The sequence below is a fragment of the Pristiophorus japonicus genome, unplaced genomic scaffold (genome assembly GCF_044704955.1).
Source record: "Pristiophorus japonicus isolate sPriJap1 unplaced genomic scaffold, sPriJap1.hap1 HAP1_SCAFFOLD_49, whole genome shotgun sequence".
NCBI lineage: Eukaryota > Metazoa > Chordata > Chondrichthyes > Pristiophoridae > Pristiophorus > Pristiophorus japonicus.
In genome coordinates, this window is record NW_027254395.1 from 5,268,577 (window position 1) to 5,289,777 (window position 21,201).

The 21,201-nt window shown below is 44.7% G+C and overlaps 18 non-coding genes across 18 annotated transcripts; all 18 read left to right on the plus strand.

Moving 5' to 3' along the window:
• Positions 1 to 172: 172 nt before the first annotated feature.
• trnas-gcu (transfer RNA serine (anticodon GCU)) lies at positions 173 to 254 on the plus strand. Its single transcript has one exon. It is a non-coding gene; the product is annotated as a tRNA-Ser (tRNA).
• A 1,928-nt stretch (positions 255 to 2,182) lies between these two features.
• Positions 2,183 to 2,271, plus strand: trnar-ucg (transfer RNA arginine (anticodon UCG)). Its single transcript is given in 2 exon segments — positions 2,183 to 2,219; positions 2,236 to 2,271. It is a non-coding gene; the product is annotated as a tRNA-Arg (tRNA).
• Positions 2,272 to 2,516: 245 nt separating this feature from the next.
• trnas-gcu (transfer RNA serine (anticodon GCU)) lies at positions 2,517 to 2,598 on the plus strand. Its single transcript has one exon. It is a non-coding gene; the product is annotated as a tRNA-Ser (tRNA).
• A 1,928-nt stretch (positions 2,599 to 4,526) lies between these two features.
• Positions 4,527 to 4,615, plus strand: trnar-ucg (transfer RNA arginine (anticodon UCG)). The gene is given in 2 exon segments: positions 4,527 to 4,563; positions 4,580 to 4,615. It is a non-coding gene; the product is annotated as a tRNA-Arg (tRNA).
• Positions 4,616 to 4,860: 245 nt separating this feature from the next.
• Positions 4,861 to 4,942, plus strand: trnas-gcu (transfer RNA serine (anticodon GCU)). The gene has a single exon. It is a non-coding gene; the product is annotated as a tRNA-Ser (tRNA).
• Positions 4,943 to 6,870: 1,928 nt separating this feature from the next.
• trnar-ucg (transfer RNA arginine (anticodon UCG)) lies at positions 6,871 to 6,959 on the plus strand. Its single transcript is given in 2 exon segments — positions 6,871 to 6,907; positions 6,924 to 6,959. It is a non-coding gene; the product is annotated as a tRNA-Arg (tRNA).
• Positions 6,960 to 7,204: 245 nt separating this feature from the next.
• trnas-gcu (transfer RNA serine (anticodon GCU)) lies at positions 7,205 to 7,286 on the plus strand. Its single transcript has one exon. It is a non-coding gene; the product is annotated as a tRNA-Ser (tRNA).
• Positions 7,287 to 9,214: 1,928 nt separating this feature from the next.
• trnar-ucg (transfer RNA arginine (anticodon UCG)) lies at positions 9,215 to 9,303 on the plus strand. The gene is given in 2 exon segments: positions 9,215 to 9,251; positions 9,268 to 9,303. It is a non-coding gene; the product is annotated as a tRNA-Arg (tRNA).
• A 245-nt stretch (positions 9,304 to 9,548) lies between these two features.
• Positions 9,549 to 9,630, plus strand: trnas-gcu (transfer RNA serine (anticodon GCU)). Its single transcript has one exon. It is a non-coding gene; the product is annotated as a tRNA-Ser (tRNA).
• Positions 9,631 to 11,558: 1,928 nt separating this feature from the next.
• Positions 11,559 to 11,647, plus strand: trnar-ucg (transfer RNA arginine (anticodon UCG)). Its single transcript is given in 2 exon segments — positions 11,559 to 11,595; positions 11,612 to 11,647. It is a non-coding gene; the product is annotated as a tRNA-Arg (tRNA).
• A 245-nt stretch (positions 11,648 to 11,892) lies between these two features.
• Positions 11,893 to 11,974, plus strand: trnas-gcu (transfer RNA serine (anticodon GCU)). The gene has a single exon. It is a non-coding gene; the product is annotated as a tRNA-Ser (tRNA).
• Positions 11,975 to 13,902: 1,928 nt separating this feature from the next.
• On the plus strand, positions 13,903 to 13,991 carry trnar-ucg (transfer RNA arginine (anticodon UCG)). The gene is given in 2 exon segments: positions 13,903 to 13,939; positions 13,956 to 13,991. It is a non-coding gene; the product is annotated as a tRNA-Arg (tRNA).
• A 245-nt stretch (positions 13,992 to 14,236) lies between these two features.
• On the plus strand, positions 14,237 to 14,318 carry trnas-gcu (transfer RNA serine (anticodon GCU)). Its single transcript has one exon. It is a non-coding gene; the product is annotated as a tRNA-Ser (tRNA).
• A 1,928-nt stretch (positions 14,319 to 16,246) lies between these two features.
• trnar-ucg (transfer RNA arginine (anticodon UCG)) lies at positions 16,247 to 16,335 on the plus strand. Its single transcript is given in 2 exon segments — positions 16,247 to 16,283; positions 16,300 to 16,335. It is a non-coding gene; the product is annotated as a tRNA-Arg (tRNA).
• A 245-nt stretch (positions 16,336 to 16,580) lies between these two features.
• trnas-gcu (transfer RNA serine (anticodon GCU)) lies at positions 16,581 to 16,662 on the plus strand. Its single transcript has one exon. It is a non-coding gene; the product is annotated as a tRNA-Ser (tRNA).
• A 1,928-nt stretch (positions 16,663 to 18,590) lies between these two features.
• Positions 18,591 to 18,679, plus strand: trnar-ucg (transfer RNA arginine (anticodon UCG)). Its single transcript is given in 2 exon segments — positions 18,591 to 18,627; positions 18,644 to 18,679. It is a non-coding gene; the product is annotated as a tRNA-Arg (tRNA).
• A 245-nt stretch (positions 18,680 to 18,924) lies between these two features.
• On the plus strand, positions 18,925 to 19,006 carry trnas-gcu (transfer RNA serine (anticodon GCU)). Its single transcript has one exon. It is a non-coding gene; the product is annotated as a tRNA-Ser (tRNA).
• A 1,928-nt stretch (positions 19,007 to 20,934) lies between these two features.
• Positions 20,935 to 21,023, plus strand: trnar-ucg (transfer RNA arginine (anticodon UCG)). Its single transcript is given in 2 exon segments — positions 20,935 to 20,971; positions 20,988 to 21,023. It is a non-coding gene; the product is annotated as a tRNA-Arg (tRNA).
• The last annotated feature ends 178 nt before the right edge of the window (positions 21,024 to 21,201 follow it).

The window sequence follows — 21,201 nt, forward strand, 5'->3', positions numbered from 1 at the left end:
CTCACCTGAAGTGAAGGAAGGCTGTTTGCTCAAAGAATCTCATGGCAAGTTTTCATCATTGTCGATCTGCATGCACGGGCAGAGCAAGCTGTGAAGTGGACTTTCTTGCACATTATTTCTGTTTGGATACAAAAAGCAGGAGATTGAATGGCTGACGATATCTTATAGCAGAGACGAGGTGGCCGAGAGGTTAAGGCGATGGCCTGCTAATCCATTGTTCTCTGCATGCATGGGTTCGAATCCCATTCTCGTCGTCGTTGGATTGCAGCTTAACCACTTTTTGACATTCACATTTCATCTCATCTCCAAATTCCCCTTTTACTTACAGGGTTGCTGTACTTTCCTCATGTCATGTCTCAAATTAATAATATATTCGTCAAAAGGAGAACAGTTGCAGTACAATGGCGAGGGGCAATAATTAGATAGGTATCTGAGAGACAGCACATGCACGATGGGCCATAATATCATTTCTCACCACCGTCAGAATCTGAGAGCTGCGCTTTTCACTGTCGGCGGCTCGTTGGTCCACGATTATGATTCTCCCTTCGGAATGATCACATTTGAAATGCGAGAGTCACGGGCCAAATCCCGGACGAGCCCCGCCATGTTTTACTCAAATTTCCGCTTCTAACAGCCGCTCGACATGTGAGAAAACAGACGTATTTCACGTTAAAACGTGTGATTTTACGCCGATGTTCCCTGAGCATCCAAATCCCAGAGCAAAGTGAAACCCGCCAAACTGAGTAAAGTTAAAATATCTCAGAGGTACTCGGCTCTGTGACTCGTTGGATAACCGAAAGCCTTGTTTGGTTCCGGCCGATACTTGATCAGTATATCTTCCTGTTTGTACGCATAAGTTCACCTCAATTGGGATAAGCATACATTCAGCGTCAATCTCCTCCTCTGCCCTGAATATGAGTGCGTCCTGGTTCTCTAGAGCTGAAAAGATGAGAGAAGCTGCTTTTTGAATTCGTCCCTTGGCTGCCGAATTCAAAGCATACAGGAAATCAATCCGGGCTGGCAAAGCTGCCTGGTCTGATTAAAAGGCGGTGATACCCTATATTGTAAGCATGTTCTCGTCTTCTGGCCTCAACATTAGGTTCAACGTATCGGATGATAAGCACCGCTCCTATTTTCTGTTAATGGTTCTGCTATTCCCACTAACACTTCCTCTGGACCATCCTTTGTTACGTTATTGCCCGATTACCACCCACTTTGCCTTTCTCCATTGTGCCATGTATTATTTAATCACTCCTTCGTTCCGCTGCATCACAAACGTTCCCATTTGACATTTCTCACTGCGTATTTTTTCCAGTCGCTATTTTTGTTGAAAACATCTGTAATCTTTAACTTTTTCCTGAAATATCGGAATTATTATCCGACAGAACGTGAAACCGGATTCTTCCTCCACAAAATCTGCACGACCTGCCGAGTTTTACATATTTATCTGTTTTTATTCATTCTATTTCCGTGTCCCTTTTAAGGGGATTTGCTGTCTGTCCAAGATCATTCTCTGTCTCTGTAAAATGGTGTGCTATCAGATCCTCATCATTCTGTGTCTGTTTCAAAGGGATGTGCTGTCTGTCCCGGATTTCCAATTTGAAATTTCAAAACCTGCCTTTGGAGGTTAAGGAATATTAGTTTGTTTGAGTGTTTCAGACTGGGCTGGTTTTACGTCCTTCCCTCCCTCCTTGTCTATCACCTGTGGCTTCAATAACAGTTTCTGCGCCGCGTAGTCCTGAGCCCCACTGCACAATTGCCTTCAGGGATGATCGAAATCTCACTTTATTCTTTTAAAAGGGAATTGCTGTCAGTCAAGGGTCATTCTGCATCTGGGTAAAAGGGATGTCCTTGCAATCCCGGATCATTCTGTGTCTGTTTAAATGGGCTGGTTGTCAGTTCCGGTTCATAATCTTTCCCTTTAAAACGGATTTTCTCATAAACCCGGGTCATCCTGTATTGTTTGAGAAGGAGTATGATTTCAGCTGCAATGACCGAATTGTTAAACTATAGTGTTCCAATTTACATTGGGGTTGCCTGCGCCGGTGCGCAACCAGATCGCAGTGCATCTGTTCATTCACTCGAAATATGCTCATCTTTTCCTGAATCCACTCCTTGATATTGCAGTTGCCCCGAATTTGCTCGCAATATATACAACAACACAATGAATGCTGCTGGCAGCGGCCGCGTGGCCTAATGGATAAGGCGTCTGACTTCGATGACAACTGCAAAGTTATCAGAAGATTGCAGGTTCGAGTCCTGCCGCGGTCAACTTAGCTCGCTACGAGACATTTTATATTCTTTGTTGTGATTCTGCCGAGAAACCAACCATCTCTTCCAGTCACTCACCTGAAGTGAAGGAAGGCTGTTTGCTCAAAGAATCTCATGGCAAGTTTTCATCATTGTCGATCTGCATGCACGGGCAGAGCAAGCTGTGAAGTGGACTTTCTTGCACATTATTTCTGTTTGGATACAAAAAGCAGGAGATTGAATGGCTGACGATATCTTACAGCAGAGACGAGGTGGCCGTGAGGTTAAGGCGATGGACTGCTAATCCATTGTGCTCTGCACGCATGGGTTCGAATCCCATTCTCGTCGTCGTTGGCTTGCAGCTTAAACACTTTTTGACATTCACATTTCATCTCATCTCCAAATTCCCCTTTTACTTGCAGGGATGCTGTACTTTTCTCATGTCATGTCTCAAATTAATAATATATTCGTCAAAAGGAGAACAGTTGCAGTACAATGGCGAGGGGCACTAATTCGATAGGTATCTGAGAGACAGCACATGCACGATGGGCCATAATATCATTTCTCACCACCGTCAGAATCTGAGAGCTGCGCTTTTCACTGTCGGCGGCTCGTTGGTCCACGGTTATGATTCTCCCTTCGGAATGATCACATTTGAAATGCGAGAATCACGGGCCAAATCCCGGACGTGCCCCGCCATGTTTTACTCAAATTTCCGCTTCTAACAGCCGCTCGACATGTGAGAAAACAGACGTATTTCACGTTAAAATGCGTGATTTTACGCCGATGTTCCCTTAGCATCCAAATCCCAGAGCAAAGTGAAACCCGCCAAACTGAGTAAAGTTAAAATATCTCAGAGGTACTCGGCTCTGTGACTCGTTGGATAACCGAAAGCCTTGTTTGGTTCCGGCCGATACTTGATCAGTATATCTTCCTGTCTGTACGCATAAGTTCACCTCAATTGGGATAAGCATACATTCAGCGTCAATCTCCACCTCTGCCCTGAATTTGAGTGCGTCCTGGTTCTCTAGAGCTGAAAAGATGAGAGAAGCTGCTTTTTGAATTCGTCCCTTGGCTGCCGAATTCAAAGCATACAGGAAATCAATCCGGGCTGGCAAAGCTGCCTGGTCTGATTAAAAGGCGGTGATACCCTATATTGTAAGCATGTTCTCGTCTTCTGGCCTCAACATTAGGTTCAACGTATCGGATGATAAGCACCGCTCCTATTTTCTGTTAATGGTTCTGCTATTCCCACTAACACTTCCTCTGGACCATCCTTTGTTACGTTATTGCCCGATTACCACCCACTTTGCCTTTCTCCATTGTGCCATGTATTATTTAATCACTCCTTCGTTCCGCTCCATCACAAACGTTCCCATTTGACATTTCTCGCTGCGTATTTTTTCCAGGCGCTATTTTTGTTGAAAACATCTGTAATCTTTAACTTTTTCCTGAAATATCGGAATTATTATCCGACAGAACGTGAAACCGGATTCTTCCTCCACAAAATCTGCACGACCTGCCGAGTTTTACATATTTATCTGTTTTTATTCATTCTATTTCCGTGTCCCTTTTAAGGGGATTTGCTGTCTGTCCAAGATCATTCTCTGTCTCTGTAAAATGGTGTGCTATCAGACCCTCATCATTCTGTGTCTGTTTCAAAGGGATGTGCTGTCTGTCCCGGATTTCCAATTTGAAATTTCAAAACCTGCCTTTGGAGGTTAAGGAATATTAGTTTGTTTGAGTGTTTCAGACTGGGCTGGTTTTACGTCCTTCCCTCCCTCCTTGTCTATCACCTGTGGCTTCAAAAACAGTCTCTGCGCCGCGTAGTCCTGAGCCCCACTGCACAATTGCCTTCAGGGATGATCGAAATCTCACTTTATTCTTTTAAAAGGGAACTGCTGTCAGTCAAGGGTCATTCTGCATCTGGGTAAAAGGGATGTCCTTGCAATCCCGGATCATTCTGTGTCTGTTTAAATGGGCTGGTTGTCAGTTCCGGTTCATAATCTTTCCCTTTAAAACGGATTTTCTCATAAACCCGGGTCATCCTGTATTGTTTGAGAAGGAGTAGGATTTCAGCTGCAATGACCGAATTGTTAAACTATAGTGTTCCAATTTACATTGGGGTTGCCTGCGCCATTGCGCACGCAGATCGCAGTGCATCTGTTCATTCACTCGAAATATGCTCATCTTTTCCTAAATCCACTCCTTGATATTGCAGTTGCCCCGAATTTGATCGCAATATCTACAACAACACAATGAATGTTGCTGGCAGCGGCCGCGTGGCCTAATGGATAAGGCGTCTGACTTCGATGACAACCGCAAAGTTATCAGAAGATTGCAGGTTCGAGTCCTGCCGCGGTCAACTTAGCTCGGTACGAGACATTTTATATTCTTTGTTGTGATTCTGCCGAGAAACCAACCATCTCTTCCAGTCACTCACCTGAAGTGAAGGAAGGCTGTTTGCTCAAAGAATCTCATGGCAAGTTTTCATCATTGTCGATCTGCATGCACGGGCAGAGCAAGCTGTGAAGTGGACTTTCTTGCACATTATTTCTGTTTGGATACAAAAAGCAGGAGATTGAATGGCTGACGATATCTTATAGCAGAGACGAGGTGGCCGAGAGGTTAAGGCGATGGACTGCTAATCCATTGTGCGCTGCACGCATGGGTTCGAATCCCATTCTCGTCGTCGTTGGCTTGCAGCTTAACTACTTTTTGACATTCACATTTCATCTCATCTCCAAATTCCCCTTTTACTTACAGGGTTGCTGTACTTTCCTCATGTCATGTCTCAAATTAATAATATATTCGTCAAAAGGAGAACAGTTGCAGTACAATGGCGAGGGACACTAATTCGATAGGTATCTGAGAGACAGCACATGCACGATGGGCCATAATATCATTTCTCACCACCGTCAGAATCTGAGAGCTGCAGTTTTCACTGTCGGCGGCTCGTTGGTCCACGGTTATGATTCTCCCTTCGGAATGATCACATTTGAAATGCGAGAGTCACGGGCCAAATCCCGGACGAGCCCCGCCATGTTTTACTCAAATTTCCGCTTCTAACAGACGCTCGACATGTGAGAAAACAGACGTATTTCACGTTAAAATGCGTGATTTTACGCCGATGTTCCCTTAGCATCCAAATCCCAGAGCAAAGTGAAACCCGCCAAACTGAGTAAAGTTAAAATATCTCAGAGGTACTCGGCTCTGTGACTCGTTGGATAACCGAAAGCCTTGTTTGGTTCCGGCCGATACTTGATCAGTATATCTTCCTGTCTGTACGCATAAGTTCACCTCAATTGGGATAAGCATACATTCAGCGTCAATCTCCACCTCTGCCCTGAATATGAGTGCGTCCTGGTTCTCTAGAGCTGAAAAGATGAGAGAAGCTGCTTTTTGAATTCGTTCCTTGGCTGCCGAATTCAAAGCATACAGGAAATCAATCCGGGCTGGCAAAGCTGCCTGGTCTGATTAACAGGCGGTGATACCCTATATTGTAAGCATGTTCTCGTCTTCTGACCTCAACATTAGGTTCAACGTATCAGATGATAAGCACCGCTCCTATTGTCTGGTAATGGTTCTGCTGTTCCCACTAACACTTCCTCTGGACCATCCTTTGTTACGTTATTGCCCGATTACCACCCACTTTGCCTTTCTCCATTGTGCCATGTATTATTTCATCACTCCTTCGTTCCGCTGCATCACAAACGTTCCCATTTGACATTTCTCGCTGCGTATTTTTTCCAGGCGCTATTTTTGTTGAAAACATCTGTAATCTTTAAATTTTTCCTGAAATATCGGAATTATTATCCGACAGAACGTGAAACCGGATTCTTCCTCCACAAAATCTGCACGACCTGCCGAGTTTTACATATTTATCTGTTTTTATTCATTCTATTTCCGTGTCCCTTTTAAGGGGATTTGCTGTCTGTCCAAGATCATTCTCTGTCTCTGTAAAATGGTGTGCTATCAGACCCTCATCATTCTGTGTCTGTTTCAAAGGGATGTGCTGTCCGTCCCGGATTTCCAATTTGAAATTTCAAAACCTGCCTTTGGAGGTTAAGGAATAGTAGTTTGTTTGTGTGTTTCAGACCGGGCTGGTTTTACGTCCTTCCCTCCCTCCTTGTCTATCACCTGTGGCTTCAATAACAGTCTCTGCGCCGCGTAGTCCTGAGCCCCACTGCACAATTGCCTTCAGGGATGATCGAAATCTCACTTTATTCTTTTAAAAGGGAACTGCTGTCAGTCAAGGGTCATTCTGCATCTGGGTAAAAGGGATGTCCTTGCAATCCCGGATCATTCTGTGTCTGTTTAAATGGGCTGGTTGTCAGTTCCGGTTCATAATCTTTCCCTTTAAAACGGATTTTCTCATAAACCCGGGTCATCCTGTATTGTTTGAGAAGGAGTATGATTTCAGCTGCAATGACCGAATTGTTAAACTATAGTGTTCCAATTTACATTGGGGTTGCCTGCGCCGGTGCGCACCCAGATCGCAGTGCATCTGTTCATTCACTCGAAATATGCTCATCTTTTCCTAAATCCACTCCTTGATATTGCAGTTGCCCCGAATTTGATCGCAATATATACAACAACACAATGAATGTTGCTGGCAGCGGCCGCGTGGCCTAATGGATAAGGCGTCTGACTTCGATGACAACCGCAAAGTTATCAGAAGATTGCAGGTTCGAGTCCTGCCGCGGTCAACTTAGCTCGCGACGAGACATTTTATATTCTTTGTTGTGATTCTGCCGAGAAACCAACCATCTCTTCCAGTCACTCACCTGAAGTGAAGGAAGGCTGTTTGCTCAAAGAATCTCATGGCAAGTTTTCATCATTGTCGATCTGCATGCACGGGCAGAGCAAGCTGTGAAGTGGACTTTCTTGCACATTATTTCTGTTTGGATACAAAAAGCAGGAGATTGAATGGCTGACGATAGCTTATAGCAGAGACGAGGTGGCCGAGAGGTTAAGGCGATGGCCTGCTAATCCATTGTGCTCTGCACGCATGGGTTCGAATCCCATTCTCGTCGTCGTTGGATTGCAGCTTAACCACTTTTTGACATTCACATTTCATCTCATCTCCAAATTCCCCTTTTACTTACAGGGTTGCTGTACTTTCCTCATGTCATGTCTCAAATTAATAATATATTCGTCAAAAGGAGAACAGTTGCAGTACAATGGCGAGGGGCAATAATTAGATAGGTATCTGAGAGACAGCACATGCACGATGGGCCATAATATCATTTCTCACCACCGTCAGAATCTGAGAGCTGCGCTTTTCACTGTCGGCGGCTCGTTGGTCCACGGTTATGATTCTCCCTTCGGAATGATCACATTTGAAATGCGAGAGTCACGGGCCAAATCCCGGACGAGCCCCGCCATGTTTTACTCAAATTTCTGCTTCTAACAGACGCTCGACATGTGAGAAAACAGACGTATTTCACGTTAAAACGTGTGATTTTACGCCGATGTTCCCTTAGCATCCAAATCCCAGAGCAAAATGAAACCCGCCAAACTGAGTAAAGTTAAAATATCTCAGAGGTACTCGGCTCTGTGACTCGTTGGATAACCGAAAGCCTTGTTTGGTTCCGGCCGATACTTGATCAGTATATCTTCCTGTCTGTACGCATAAGTTCACCTCAATTGGGATAAGCATACATTCAGCGTCAATCTCCACCTCTGCCCTGAATATGAGTGCGTCCTGGTTCTCTAGAGCTGAAAAGATGAGAGAAGCTGCTTTTTGAATTCGTCCCTTGGCTGCCGAATTCAAAGCATACAGGAAATCAATCCGGGCTGGCAAAGCTGCCTGGTCTGATTAAAAGGCGGTGATACCCTATATTGTAAGCATGTTCTCGTCTTCTGGCCTCAACATTAGGTTCAACGTATCAGATGATAAGCACCGCTCCTATTGTCTGGTAATGGTTCTGCTGTTCCCACTAACACTTCCTCTGGACCATCCTTTGTTACGTTATTGCCCGATTACCACCCACTTTGCCTTTCTCCATTGTGCCATGTATTATTTCATCACTCCTTCGTTCCGCTGCATCACAAACGTTCCCATTTGACATTTCTCGCTGCGTATTTTTTCCAGGCGCTATTTTTGTTGAAAACATCTGTAATGTTTAAATTTTTCCTGAAATATCGGAATTATTATCCGACAGAACGTGAAACCGGATTCTTCCTCCACAAAATCTGCACGACCTCCCGAGTTTTACCTATTTATCTGTTTTTATTCATTCTATTTCCGTGTCCCTTTTAAGGGGATTTGCTGTCTGTCCAAGATCATTCTCTGTCTCTGTAAAATGGTGTGCTATCAGACCCTCATCATTCTGTGTCTGTTTCAAAGGGATGTGCTGTCCGTCCCGGATTTCCAATTTGAAATTTCAAAACCTGCCTTTGGAGGTTAAGGAATAGTAGTTTGTTTGTGTGTTTCAGACCGGGCTGGTTTTACGTCCTTCCCTCCCTCCTTGTCTATCACCTGTGGCTTCAATAACAGTCTCTGCGCCGCGTAGTCCTGAGCCCCACTGCACAATTGCCTTCAGGGATGATCGAAATCTCACTTTATTCTTTTAAAAGGGAACTGCTGTCAGTCAAGGGTCATTCTGCATCTGGGTAAAAGGGATGTCCTTGCAATCCCGGATCATTCTGTGTCTGTTTAAATGGGCTGGTTGTCAGTTCCGGTTCATAATCTTTCCCTTTAAAACGGATTTTCTCATAAACCCGGGTCATCCTGTATTGTTTGAGAAGGAGTATGATTTCAGCTGCAATGACCGAATTGTTAAACTATAGTGTTCCAATTTACATTGGGGTTGCCTGCGCCGGTGCGCACCCAGATCGCAGTGCATCTGTTCATTCACTCGAAATATGCTCATCTTTTCCTAAATCCACTCCTTGATATTGCAGTTGCCCCGAATTTGATCGCAATATATACAACAACACAATGAATGTTGCTGGCAGCGGCCGCGTGGCCTAATGGATAAGGCGTCTGACTTCGATGACAACCGCAAAGTTATCAGAAGATTGCAGGTTCGAGTCCTGCCGCGGTCAACTTAGCTCGCGACGAGACATTTTATATTCTTTGTTGTGATTCTGCCGAGAAACCAACCATCTCTTCCAGTCACTCACCTGAAGTGAAGGAAGGCTGTTTGCTCAAAGAATCTCATGGCAAGTTTTCATCATTGTCGATCTGCATGCACGGGCAGAGCAAGCTGTGAAGTGGACTTTCTTGCACATTATTTCTGTTTGGATACAAAAAGCAGGAGATTGAATGGCTGACGATAGCTTATAGCAGAGACGAGGTGGCCGAGAGGTTAAGGCGATGGCCTGCTAATCCATTGTGCTCTGCACGCATGAGTTCGAATCCCATTCTCGTCGTCGTTGGATTGCAGCTTAACCACTTTTTGACATTCACATTTCATCTCATCTCCAAATTCCCCTTTTACTTACAGGGTTGCTGTTCTTTCCTCATGTCATGTCTCAAATTAATAATATATTCGTCAAAAGGAGAACAGTTGCAGTACAATGGCGAGGGGCAATAATTAGATAGGTATCTGAGAGACAGCACATGCACGATGGGCCATAATATCATTTCTCACCACCGTCAGAATCTGAGAGCTGCGCTTTTCACTGTCGGCGGCTCGTTGGTCCACGGTTATGATTCTCCCTTCGGAATGATCACATTTGAAATGCGAGAGTCACGGGCCAAATCCCGGACGAGCCCCGCCATGTTTTACTCAAATTTCTGCTTCTAACAGACGCTCGACATGTGAGAAAACAGACGTATTTCACGTTAAAACGTGTGATTTTACGCCGATGTTCCCTTAGCATCCAAATCCCAGAGCAAAATGAAACCCGCCAAACTGAGTAAAGTTAAAATATCTCAGAGGTACTCGGCTCTGTGACTCGTTGGATAACCGAAAGCCTTGTTTGGTTCCGGCCGATACTTGATCAGTATATCTTCCTGTCTGTACGCATAAGTTCACCTCAATTGGGATAAGCATACATTCAGCGTCAATCTCCACCTCTGCCCTGAATATGAGTGCGTCCTGGTTCTCTAGAGCTGAAAAGATGAGAGAAGCTGCTTTTTGAATTCGTCCCTTGGCTGCCGAATTCAAAGCATACAGGAAATCAATCCGGGCTGGCAAAGCTGCCTGGTCTGATTAAAAGGCGGTGATACCCTATATTGTAAGCATGTTCTCGTCTTCTGGCCTCAACATTAGGTTCAACGTATCAGATGATAAGCACCGCTCCTATTGTCTGGTAATGGTTCTGCTGTTCCCACTAACACTTCCTCTGGACCATCCTTTGTTACGTTATTGCCCGATTACCACCCACTTTGCCTTTCTCCATTGTGCCATGTATTATTTCATCACTCCTTCGTTCCGCTGCATCACAAACGTTCCCATTTGACATTTCTCGCTGCGTATTTTTTCCAGGCGCTATTTTTGTTGAAAACATCTGTAATGTTTAAATTTTTCCTGAAATATCGGAATTATTATCCGACAGAACGTGAAACCGGATTCTTCCTCCACAAAATCTGCACGACCTGCCGAGTTTTACATATTTATCTGTTTTTATTCATTCTATTTCCGTGTCCCTTTTAAGGGGATTTGCTGTCTGTCCAAGATCATTCTCTGTCTCTGTAAAATGGTGTGCTATCAGACCCTCATCATTCTGTGTCTGTTTCAAAGGGATGTGCTGTCCGTCCCGGATTTCCAATTTGAAATTTCAAAACCTGCCTTTGGATGTTAAGGAATAGTAGTTTGTTTGTGTGTTTCAGACCGGGCTGGTTTTACGTCCTTCCCTCCCTCCTTGTCTATCACCTGTGGCTTCAATAACAGTCTCTGCGCCGCGTAGTCCTGAGCCCCACTGCACAATTGCCTTCAGGGATGATCGAAATCTCACTTTATTCTTTTAAAAGGGAACTGCTGTCAGTCAAGGGTCATTCTGCATCTGCGTAAAAGGGATGTCCTTGCAATCCCGGATCATTCTGTGTCTGTTTAAATGGGCTGGTTGTCAGTTCCGGTTCATAATCTTTCCCTTTAAAACGGATTTTCTCATAAACCCGGGTCATCCTGTATTGTTTGAGAAGGAGTATGATTTCAGCTGCAATGACCGAATTGTTAAACTATAGTGTTCCAATTTACATTGGGGTTGCCTGCGCCGGTGCGCACCCAGATCGCAGTGCATCTGTTCATTCACTCGAAATATGCTCATCTTTTCCTAAATCCACTCCTTGATATTGCAGTTGCCCCGAATTTGATCGCAATATATACAACAACACAATGAATGTTGCTGGCAGCGGCCGCGTGGCCTAATGGATAAGGCGTCTGACTTCGATGACAACCGCAAAGTTATCAGAAGATTGCAGGTTCGAGTCCTGCTGCGGTCAACTTAGCTCGCGACGAGACATTTTATATTCTTTGTTGTGATTCTGCCGAGAAACCAACCATCTCTTCCAGTCACTCACCTGAAGTGAAGGAAGGCTGTTTGCTCAAAGAATCTCATGGCAAGTTTGCATCATTGTCGATCTGCATGCACGGGCAGAGCAAGCTGTGAAGTGGACTTTCTTGCACATTATTTCTGTTTGGATACAAAAAGCAGGAGATTGAATGGCTGACGATATCTTATAGTAGAGACGAGGTGGCCGAGAGGTTAAGGCGATGGCCTGCTAATCCATTGTGCTCTGCACGCATGGGTTCGAATCCCATTCTCGTCGTCGTTGGATTGCAGCTTAACCACTTTTTGACATTCACATTTCATCTCATCTCCAAATTCCCCTTTTACTTACAGGGTTGCTGTACTTTCCTCATGTCATGTCTCAAATTAATAATATATTCGTCAAAAGGAGAACAGTTGCAGTACAATGGCGAGGGGCAATAATTAGATAGGTATCTGAGAGACAGCACATGCACGATGGGCCATAATATCATTTCTCACCACCGTCAGAATCTGAGAGCTGCGCTTTTCACTGTCGGCGGCTCGTTGGTCCACGATTATGATTCTCCCTTCGGAATGATCACATTTGAAATGCGAGAGTCACGGGCCAAATCCCGGACGAGCCCCGCCATGTTTTACTCAAATTTCCGCTTCTAACAGCCGCTCGACATGTGAGAAAACAGACGTATTTCACGTTAAAACGTGTGATTTTACGCCGATGTTCCCTGAGCATCCAAATCCCAGAGCAAAGTGAAACCCGCCAAACTGAGTAAAGTTAAAATATCTCAGAGGTACTCGGCTCTGTGACTCGTTGGATAACCGAAAGCCTTGTTTGGTTCCGGCCGATACTTGATCAGTATATCTTCCTGTTTGTACGCATAAGTTCACCTCAATTGGGATAAGCATACATTCAGCGTCAATCTCCTCCTCTGCCCTGAATATGAGTGCGTCCTGGTTCTCTAGAGCTGAAAAGATGAGAGAAGCTGCTTTTTGAATTCGTCCCTTGGCTGCCGAATTCAAAGCATACAGGAAATCAATCCGGGCTGGCAAAGCTGCCTGGTCTGATTAAAAGGCGGTGATACCCTATATTGTAAGCATGTTCTCGTCTTCTGGCCTCAACATTAGGTTCAACGTATCGGATGATAAGCACCGCTCCTATTTTCTGTTAATGGTTCTGCTATTCCCACTAACACTTCCTCTGGACCATCCTTTGTTACGTTATTGCCCGATTACCACCCACTTTGCCTTTCTCCATTGTGCCATGTATTATTTAATCACTCCTTCGTTCCGCTGCATCACAAACGTTCCCATTTGACATTTCTCACTGCGTATTTTTTCCAGTCGCTATTTTTGTTGAAAACATCTGTAATCTTTAACTTTTTCCTGAAATATCGGAATTATTATCCGACAGAACGTGAAACCGGATTCTTCCTCCACAAAATCTGCACGACCTGCCGAGTTTTACATATTTATCTGTTTTTATTCATTCTATTTCCGTGTCCCTTTTAAGGGGATTTGCTGTCTGTCCAAGATCATTCTCTGTCTCTGTAAAATGGTGTGCTATCAGACCCTCATCATTCTGTGTCTGTTTCAAAGGGATGTGCTGTCTGTCCCGGATTTCCAATTTGAAATTTCAAAACCTGCCTTTGGAGGTTAAGGAATATTAGTTTGTTTGAGTGTTTCAGACCGGGCTGGTTTTACGTCCTTCCCTCCCTCCTTGTCTATCACCTGTGGCTTCAATAACAGTTTCTGCGCCGCGTAGTCCTGAGCCCCACTGCACAATTGCCTTCAGGGATGATCGAAATCTCACTTTATTCTTTTAAAAGGGAATTGCTGTCAGTCAAGGGTCATTCTGCATCTGGGTAAAAGGGATGTCCTTGCAATCCCGGATCATTCTGTGTCTGTTTAAATGGGCTGGTTGTCAGTTCCGGTTCATAATCTTTCCCTTTAAAACGGATTTTCTCATAAACCCGGGTCATCCTGTATTGTTTGAGAAGGAGTATGATTTCAGCTGCAATGACCGAATTGTTAAACTATAGTGTTCCAATTTACATTGGGGTTGCCTGCGCCATTGCGCACCCAGATCGCAGTGCATCTGTTCATTCACTCGAAATATGCTCATCTTTTCCTAAATCCACTCCTTGATATTGCAGTTGCCCCGAATTTGATCGCAATATCTACAACAACACAATGAATGTTGCTGGCAGCGGCCGCGTGGCCTAATGGATAAGGCGTCTGACTTCGATGACAACCGCAAAGTTATCAGAAGATTGCAGGTTCGAGTCCTGCCGCGGTCAACTTAGCTCGGTACGAGACATTTTATATTCTTTGTTGTGATTCTGCCGAGAAACCAACCATCTCTTCCAGTCACTCACCTGAAGTGAAGGAAGGCTGTTTGCTCAAAGAATCTCATGGCAAGTTTTCATCATTGTCGATCTGCATGCACGGGCAGAGCAAGCTGTGAAGTGGACTTTCTTGCACATTATTTCTGTTTGGATACAAAAAGCAGGAGATTGAATGGCTGACGATATCTTATAGCAGAGACGAGGTGGCCGAGAGGTTAAGGCGATGGCCTGCTAATCCATTGTGCTGTGCACGCATGGGTTCGAATCCCATTCTCGTCGTCGTTGGATTGCAGCTTAACTACTTTTTGACATTCACATTTCATCTCATCTCCAAATTCCCCTTTTACTTACAGGGTTGCTGTACTTTCCTCATGTCATGTCTCAAATTAATAATATATTCGTCAAAAGGAGAACAGTTGCAGTACAATGGCGAGGGACACTAATTCGATAGGTATCTGAGAGACAGCACATGCACGATGGGCCATAATATCATTTCTCACCACCGTCAGAATCTGAGAGCTGCAGTTTTCACTGTCGGCGGCTCGTTGGTCCACGGTTATGATTCTCCCTTCGGAATGATCACATTTGAAATGCGAGAGTCACGGGCCAAATCCCGGACGAGCCCCGCCATGTTTTACTCAAATTTCTGCTTCTAACAGCCGCTCGACATGTGAGAAAACAGACGTATTTCACGTTAAAACGTGTGATTTTACGCCGATGTTCCCTTAGCATCCAAATCCCAGAGCAAAATGAAACCCGCTAAACTGAGTAAAGTTAAAATATCTCAGAGGTACTCGGCTCTGTGACTCGTTGGATAACCGAAAGCCTTGTTTGGTTCCGGCCGATACTTGATCAGTATATCTTCCTGTCTGTACGCATAAGTTCACCTCAATTGGGATAAGCATACATTCAGCGTCAATCTCCACCTCTGCCCTGAATATGAGTGCGTCCTGGTTCTCTAGAGCTGAAAAGATGAGAGAAGCTGCTTTTTGAATTCGTTCCTTGGCTGCCGAATTCAAAGCATACAGGAAATCAATCCGGGCTGGCAAAGCTGCCTGGTCTGATTAACAGGCGGTGATACCCTATATTGTAAGCATGTTCTCGTCTTCTGGCCTCAACATTAGGTTCAACGTATCAGATGATAAGCACCGCTCCTATTGTCTGGTAATGGTTCTGCTGTTCCCACTAACACTTCCTCTGGACCATCCTTTGTTACGTTATTGCCCGATTACCACCCACTTTGCCTTTCTCCATTGTGCCATGTATTATTTCATCACTCCTTCGTTCCGCTGCATCACAAACGTTCCCATTTGACATTTCTCGCTGCGTATTTTTTCCAGGCGCTATTTTTGTTGAAAACATCTGTAATCTTTAAATTTTTCCTGAAATATCGGAATTATTATCCGACAGAACGTGAAACCGGATTCTTCCTCCACAAAATCTGCACGACCTGCCGAGTTTTACATATTTATCTGTTTTTATTCATTCTATTTCCGTGTGCCTTTTAAGGGGATTTGCTGTCTGTCCAAGATCATTCTCTGTCTCTGTAAAATGGTGTGCTATCAGACCCTCATCATTCTGTGTCTGTTTCAAAGGGATGTGCTGTCCGTCCCGGATTACCAATTTGAAATTTCAAAACCTGCCTTTGGAGGTTAAGGAAAAGTAGTTTGTTTGTGTGTTTCAGACCGGGCTGGTTTTGCGTCCTTCCCTCCCTCCTTGTCTATCACCTGTGGCTTCAATAACAGTCTCTGCGCCGCGTAGTCCTGAGCCCCATTGCACAATTGCCTTCAGGGATGATCGAAATCTCATTTTATTCTTTTAAAAGGGAACTGCTGTCAGTCAAGGGTCATTCTGCATCTGGGTAAAAGGGATGTCCTTGCAATCCCGGATCATTCTGTGTCTGTTTAAATGGGCTGGTTGTCAGTTCCGGTTCATAATCTTTCCCTTTAAAACGGATTTTCTCATAAACCCGGGTCATCCTGTATTGTTTGAGAAGGAGTATGATTGCAGCTGCAATGACCGAATTGTTAAACTATAGTGTTCCAATTTACATTGGGGTTGCCTGCGCCGGAGCGCACCCAGATCGCAGTGCATCTGTTCATTCTCTCGAAATATGCTCATCTTTTCCTGAATCCACTCCTTGATATTGCAGTTGCCCCGAATTTGCTCGCAATATATACAACAACACAATGAATGCTGCTGGCAGCGGCCGCGTGGCCTAATGGATAAGGCGTCTGACTTCGATGACAACCGCAAAGTTATCAGAAGATTGCAGGTTCGAGTCCTGCCGCGGTCAACTTAGCTCGCTACGAGACATTTTATATTCTTTGTTGTGATTCTGCCGAGAAACCAACCATCTCTTCCAGTCACTCACCTGAAGTGAAGGAAGGCTGTTTGCTCAAAGAATCTCATGGCAAGTTTTCATCATTGTCGATCTGCATGCACGGGCAGAGCAAGCTGTGAAGTGGACTTTCTTGCACATTATTTCTGTTTGGATACAAAAAGCAGGAGATTGAATGGCTGACGATATCTTATAGCAGAGACGAGGTGGCCGTGAGGTTAAGGCGATGGACTGCTAATCCATTGTGCTCTGCACGCATGGGTTCGAATCCCATTCTCGTCGTCGTTGGCTTGCAGCTTAACCACTTTTTGACATTCACATTTCATCTCATCTCCAAATTCCCCTTTTACTTGCAGAGATGCTGTACTTTCCTCATGTCATGTCTCAAATTAATAATATATTCGTCAAAAGGAGAACAGTTGCAGTACAATGGCGAGGGGCACTAATTCGATAGGTATCTGAGAGACAGCAAATGCACGATGGGCCATAATATCATTTCTCACCACCGTCAGAATCTGAGAGCTGCGCTTTTCACTGTCGGCGGCTCGTTGGTCCACGGTTATGATTCTCCCTTCGGAATGATCACATTTGAAATGCGAGAGTCACGGGCCAAATCCCGGACGAGCCCCGCCATGTTTTACTCAAATTTCCGCTTCTAACAGCCGCTCGACATGTGAGAAAACAGACGTATTTCACGTTAAAATGCGTGATTTTACGCCGATGTTCCCTTAGCATCCAAATCCCAGAGCAAAGTGAAACCCGCCAAACTGAGTAAAGTTAAAATATCTCAGAGGTACTCGGCTCTGTGACTCGTTGGATAACCGAAAGCCTTGTTTGGTTCCGGCCGATACTTGATCAGTATATCTTCCTGTCTGTACGCATAAGTTCACCTCAATTGGGATAAGCATACATTCAGCGTCAATCTCCACCTCTGCCCTGAATATGAGTGCGTCCTGGTTCTCTAGAGCTGAAAAGATGAGAGAAGCTGCTTTTTGAATTCGTCCCTTGGCTGCCGAATTCAAAGCATACAGGAAATCAATCCGGGCTGGCAAAGCTGCCTGGTCTGATTAAAAGGCGGTGATACCCTATATTGTAAGCATGTTCTCGTCTTCTGGCCTCAACATTAGGTTCAACGTATCGGATGATAAGCACCGCTCCTATTGTCTGGTAATGGTTCTGCTGTTCCCACTAACACTTCCTCTGGACCATCCTTTGTTACGTTATTGCCCGATTACCACCCACTTTGCCTTTCTCCATTGTGCCATGTATTATTTCATCACTCCTTCGTTCCGCTGCATCACAAACGTTCCCATTTGACATTTCTCGCTGCGTATTTTTTCCAGGCGCTATTTTTGTTGAAAACATCTGTAATCTTTAAATTTTTCCTGAAATATCGGAATTATTATCCGACAGAACGTGAAACCGGATTCTTCCTCCACAAAATCTGCACGACCTGCCGAGTTTTACATATTTATCTGTTTTTATTCATTCTATTTCCGTGTCCCTTTTAAGGGGATTTGCTGTCTGTCCAAGATCATTCTCTGTCTCTGTAAAATGGTGTGCTATCAGACCCTCATCATTCTGTGTCTGTTTCAAAGGGATGTGCTGTCCGTCCCGGATTTCCAATTTGAAATTTCAAAACCTGCCTTTGGAGGTTAAGGAATAGTAGTTTGTTTGTGTGTTTCAGACCGGGCTGGTTTTACGTCCTTCCCTCCCTCCTTGTCTATCACCTGTGGCTTCAATAACAGTCTCTGCGCCGCGTAGTCCTGAGCCCCATTGCACAATTGCCTTCAGGGATGATCGAAATCTCATTTTATTCTTTTAAAAGGGAACTGCTGTCAGTCAAGGGTCATTCTGCATCTGGGTAAAAGGGATGTCCTTGCAATCCCGGATCATTCTGTGTCTGTTTAAATGGGCTGGTTGTCAGTTCCGGTTCATAATCTTTCCCTTCAAAACGGATTTTCTCATAAACCCGGGTCATCCTGTATTGTTTGAGAAGGAGTATGATTTCAGCTGCAATGACCGAATTGTTAAACTATAGTGTTCCAATTTACATTGGGGTTGCCTGCGCCGGTGCGCACCCAGATCGCAGTGCATCTGTTCATTCACTCGAAATATGCTCATCTTTTCCTGAATCCACTCCTTGATATTGCAGTTGCCCCGAATTTGCTCGCAATATATACAACAACACAATGAATGCTGCTGGCAGCGGCCGCGTGGCCTAATGGATAAGGCGTCTGACTTCGATGACAACCGCAAAGTTATCAGAAGATTGCAGGTTCGAGTCCTGCCGCGGTCAACTTAGCTCGCTACGAGACATTTTATATTCTTTGTTGTGATTCTGCCGAGAAACCAACCATCTCTTCCAGTCACTCACCTGAAGTGAAGGAAGGCTGTTTGCTCAAAGAATCTCATGGCAAGTTTTCATCATTGTCGATCTGCATGCACGGGCAGAGCAAGCTGTGAAGTGGACTTTCTTGCACATTATTTCTGTTTGGATACAAAAAGCAGGAGATTGAATGGCTGACGATATCTTATAGCAGAGACGAGGTGGCCGTGAGGTTAAGGCGATGGACTGCTAATCCATTGTGCTCTGCACGCATGGGTTCGAATCCCATTCTCGTCGTCGTTGGCTTGCAGCTTAAACACTTTTTGACATTCACATTTCATCTCATCTCCAAATTCCCCTTTTACTTGCAGGGATGCTGTACTTTTCTCATGTCATGTCTCAAATTAATAATATATTCGTCAAAAGGAGAACAGTTGCAGTACAATGGCGAGGGGCACTAATTCGATAGGTATCTGAGAGACAGCACATGCACGATGGGCCATAATATCATTTCTCACCACCGTCAGAATCTGAGAGCTGCGCTTTTCACTGTCGGCGGCTCGTTGGTCCACGGTTATGATTCTCCCTTCGGAATGATCACATTTGAAATGCGAGAGTCACGGGCCAAATCCCGGACGTGCCCCGCCATGTTTTACTCAAATTTCCGCTTCTAACAGCCGCTCGACATGTGAGAAAACAGACGTATTTCACGTTAAAATGCGTGATTTTACGCCGATGTTCCCTTAGCATCCAAATCCCAGAGCAAAGTGAAACCCGCCAAACTGAGTAAAGTTAAAATATCTCAGAGGTACTCGGCTCTGTGACTCGTTGGATAACCGAAAGCCTTGTTTGGTTCCGGCCGATACTTGATCAGTATATCTTCCTGTCTGTACGCATAAGTTCACCTCAATTGGGATAAGCATACATTCAGCGTCAATCTCCACCTCTGCCCTGAATTTGAGTGCGTCCTGGTTCTCTAGAGCTGAAAAGATGAGAGAAGCTGCTTTTTGAATTCGTCCCTTGGCTGCCGAATTCAAAGCATACAGGAAATCAATCCGGGCTGGCAAAGCTGCCTGGTCTGATTAAAAGGCGGTGATACCCTATATTGTAAGCATGTTCTCGTCTTCTGGCCTCAACATTAGGTTCAACGTATCGGATGATAAGCACCGCTCCTATTTTCTGTTAATGGTTCTGCTATTCCCACTAACACTTCCTCTGGACCATCCTTTGTTACGTTATTGCCCGATTACCACCCACTTTGCCTTTCTCCATTGTGCCATGTATTATTTAATCACTCCTTCGTTCCGCTCCATCACAAACGTTCCCATTTGACATTTCTCGCTGCGTATTTTTCCCAGGCGCTATTTTTGTTGAAAACATCTGTAATCTTTAACTTTTTCCTGAAATATCGGAATTATTATCCGACAGAACGTGAAACCGGATTCTTCCTCCACAAAATCTGCACGACCTGCCGAGTTTTACATATTTATCTGTTTTTATTCATTCTATTTCCGTGTCCCTTTTAAGGGGATTTGCTGTCTGTCCAAGATCATTCTCTGTCTCTGTAAAATGGTGTGCTATCAGACCCTCATCATTCTGTGTCTGTTTCAAAGGGATGTGCTGTCTGTCCCGGATTTCCAATTTGAAATTTCAAAACCTGCCTTTGGAGGTTAAGGAATATTAGTTTGTTTGAGTGTTTCAGACTGGGCTGGTTTTACGTCCTTCCCTCCCTCCTTGTCTATCACCTGTGGCTTCAATAACAGTCTCTGCGCCGCGTAGTCCTGAGCCCCACTGCACAATTGCCTTCAGGGATGATCGAAATCTCACTTTATTCTTTTAAAAGGGAACTGCTGTCAGTCAAGGGTCATTCTGCATCTGGGTAAAAGGGATGTCCTTGCAATCCCGGATCATTCTGTGTCTGTTTAAATGGGCTGGTTGTCAGTTCCGGTTCATAATCTTTCCCTTTAAAACGGATTTTCTCATAAACCCGGGTCATCCTGTATTGTTTGAGAAGGAGTAGGATTTCAGCTGCAATGACCGAATTGTTAAACTATAGTGTTCCAATTTACATTGGGGTTGCCTGCGCCATTGCGCACGCAGATCGCAGTGCATCTGTTCATTCACTCGAAATATGCTCATCTTTTCCTAAATCCACTCCTTGATATTGCAGTTGCCCCGAATTTGATCGCAATATCTACAACAACACAATGAATGTTGCTGGCAGCGGCCGCGTGGCCTAATGGATAAGGCGTCTGACTTCGATGACAACCGCAAAGTTATCAGAAGATTGCAGGTTCGAGTCCTGCCGCGGTCAACTTAGCTCGGTACGAGACATTTTATATTCTTTGTTGTGATTCTGCCGAGAAACCAACCATCTCTTCCAGTCACTCACCTGAAGTGAAGGAAGGCTGTTTGCTCAAAGAATCTCATGGCAAGTTTTCATCATTGTCGATCTGCATGCACGGGCAGAGCAAGCTGTGAAGTGGACTTTC